Below are 3,500 nucleotides of genomic sequence, written 5' to 3' on the forward strand. Positions count from 1 at the left end.
TTTAAAAAAAAGAAAAACTAAATACATTTTTACTATATTTTGCTAAAAACATCAAAATCAATTGTATTTTTATTTGTATTTTTTTCTGACTCCTTATTACATCCAGGCATTAGAATTATACATTAAAATAAACATATTTGAAATAATTAATTTTAAATTATCATAATAATTCATTTAAAATGACCATATTTAATTATTGAAATAATTGCTTGTTTATCAACAACTTTAGCATTTTATTCATTACATTTTGAAACTCTCAGAAGCCAAATTATGTTATATTCCTTAATATTTATTTATGCAAGTTTGAAGTATCAATTATCTAAACACAGTTTTGTTTGCATATTTTCAGGATGTAGATATATATATATATATGTGTGTGTGTGTGTGTATGAAATACTTGACTTGGTGAATTCTAGTTGTCAATATACTCCTCCCCTCTTAGCCACGCCCCCAACCACGCCCTGCCCCACCCCCGACCACGCCCCCACATCCCAAAATCGGAGGTCTCAAGGTTGGCAAGTATGATTTATTGGCCCTTCTTTCGCAGTATTTATGATTGGTATTTATTTTTGTAATCAGCCTGACCTAACTTGTTAAAAGGAAAGGCCATGTAACACACTGGTAAAAATGCTTTTTCTGCAATGTGTTGCTGCCATTAAATTCTAAGTTGTGATTATTTGCAAAAAAGAAGAAAGTTTGTCAGTGTGAACATGAAATATCTTGTCTTTGCAGTCTATTCAATTGAATATAAGTTGAAAAGGATTTGCAAATCACTGCTTTGGGGGTTTTTACTTGAGTGACATTTCCTCACGTCTTACAGATACTTCCGAGTCCAACATGACTTGCCTCATGTCTTGTTTGGCAAATGGGGATCAAAAGCCCAATTTTCCCCACTTTTTATTTCCCTTTCATTGTTGTGTGTGAACCTTATTTACACCAAACATAATCCACCTTCAGATGTAGCATCAGATGTAGCATCAGAGGCTAACAGGCTTTTTGCAACATTTGACTTTAGAATGTCAACATCATTCAGTTGGAACTGAATGGGCTTCAGGATGTTAAATTGCAATGAGAATGACAGGAAGTGGAGTTCAATTAATTGCGAGTCTGAGAAATTCCACTTTAGCCAAGTAGCAGGAAGAAGTTTGTTTTCATCAACACTTTAACACAAATTCCCTCCACTTTAAAATTAAAATGATTCATGACTTTTAAACCTACAAAACTAGCTCAAATTCAAGCATGCTAACTCATAGCTAGCTCCGAGTAACAATATCCATGACTATATTTTTATCAACAAAAGTGGCGAAAATGTTAACAGTTAGCATAGCCACATAGCTCCAAGTAACAATATGTATTACATTTACTTTTATACTGTAGCCACAAAAGTGGCTAAAATGCTAACACTTAGCATGATAGCTTCAAGTAACAATATCCTTGACTGTTTTATACTGTACCTGCAAAGGTGGCTAAAATGCTAACACTTAGCATGGTAATGAGATAGCGTTAAGTTACCCATAAAAGTGGTTAAAATGCTCAAAGTTAACATACTAGCAAGTAAATAATGCCCATGACTTTTTGTGGTATACCGTACCAACAAAAGTTGCTAAAATGCTAACAGTTAACATGCTAGCCAGATAGCTCCAAGTAACAATAGCCATGACTGTTTTCTACTGTACCTGCAAAGGTGGCTAAAATGCTAACACTTAGCATGGTATTGAGATAGCTTTAAGTAACAATAGCCATGACTATATTTTGTCAACAAAAGTGGCAAAAATGTTAATTAGCATAGCCACATAGCTCCAAGTAACAATATCTATTACATTTAGTTTTATACTTTACCCACAGAAGTGGCTAAAATGCTAACACTTAGCATGATAGCTTCATGTAACAATATCCTTGACTGTTTTATACTGTACCTGCAAAGGTGGCTAAAATGCTAACACTTAGCATGGTAATGAGATAGCGTTAAGTTACCCATAAAAGTGGTTAAAATGCTCAAAGTTAACATACTAGCAAGTAAATAATGCCCATGACTTTTTGTGGTATACCGTACCAACAAAAGTTGCTAAAATGCTAACAGTTAACATGCTAGCCAGATAGCTCCAAGTAACAATAGCCATGACTGTTTTATACTGTACCTGCAAAGGTGGCTAAAATGCTAACACTTAGCATGGTATTGAGATAGCTTTAAGTTACCCATAAAAGTGGTTAAAATGCTCAAAGTTAACATACTAGCAAGTAAATAATACCCATGACTTTTTGTGGTATACCGTACCGACAAAAGTTGCTAAAATGCTAACAGTTAACATGCTAGCCAGATAGCTCCAAGTAACAATAGCCATGACTGTTTTCTACTGTACCTGCAAAGGTGGCTAAAATGCTAACACTTAGCATGGTATTGAGATAGCTTTAAGTAACAATAGCCATGACTATATTTTGTCAACAAAAGTGGCGAAAATGTCAACAGTTAGCATAGCCACATAGCTCCAAGTAACAATATATATTACATTTAGTTTTATACTGTAGCCACAAAAGTGGCTAAAATGCTAACACTTAGCATGATAGCTTCAAGTAACAATATCCTTGACTGTTTTATACTGTACCTGCAAAGGTGGCTAAAATGCTAACACTTAGCATGGTATTGAGATAGCTTTAAGTTACACATAAAAGTGGTTAAAATGCTCAAAGTTAACATGTTAGCAACAGAGTGCTAAGTAAAAATACCCATGACTTGTTGTGGTGTACTGTACCTACAAAAGTGGCTAAAATGCTAACAGTTAACATGCTAGCCAGATAGCCCGAAGTAACAATATCTATTACATTTTGTTTTATACTGTGGGCCTACCTACACATGTGGATCAAATGCTAACAGTTAGCATGCTAGCTTCAAGTAACAATATCCATGACTGTACCGACAAAAGTGGCTAAAATGCTAACTGTAAACAAGATAGCTCCAAGGTCAATATCCACGACATTTAGTTGTATACTGTACCTACAAAAGTGGCTAAAATGCTAACAGTTAGCATGCTAGCTTCAAGTAACAATATCCGTGACTGTACCTACAAAAGTGGCTAAAATGCTAACTGTAAACAAGATAGCTCCAAGGTCAATATCCACGACATTTAGTTGTATACTGTACCTACAAAAGTGGCTAAAATGCTAACACTTAGCATGATAGCTTCAAGTAACAATATCCTTGACTGTTTTATACTGTACCTGCAAAGGTGGCTAAAATGCTAACACTTAGCATGGTATTGAGATAGCTTTAAGTTACACATAAAAGTGGTTAAAATGCTCAAAGTTAACATGTTAGCAACAGAGTGCTAAGTAAAAATACCCATGACTTGTTGTGGTGTACTGTACCTACAAAAGTGGCTAAAATGCTAACAGTTAACATGCTAGCCAGATAGCCCGAAGTAACAATATCTATTACATTTTGTTTTATACTGTGGGCCTACCTACACATGTGGATCATATGCTAACAGTTAGCATGCTAGCTT

At 34.8% G+C, this 3,500-nt stretch overlaps 1 long non-coding RNA gene across 1 annotated transcript in view; it reads right to left on the reverse strand.

The window, feature by feature from the left end:
* Nucleotides 1-881: 881 nt before the first annotated feature.
* The window catches only part of LOC133624385 (uncharacterized), a 3,481-nt gene continuing 862 nt past the window's right edge, over nt 882-3,500 (reverse strand). The window contains exon 2 of the long non-coding RNA XR_012051227.1: nt 882-3,363. This is a non-coding gene — a long non-coding RNA (uncharacterized lncRNA). The remainder of the gene's footprint in view (nt 3,364-3,500) is intronic.

Source organism: Nerophis lumbriciformis, linkage group LG27, assembly GCF_033978685.3.
Source record: "Nerophis lumbriciformis linkage group LG27, RoL_Nlum_v2.1, whole genome shotgun sequence".
Lineage (NCBI taxonomy): Eukaryota > Metazoa > Chordata > Actinopteri > Syngnathiformes > Syngnathidae > Nerophis > Nerophis lumbriciformis.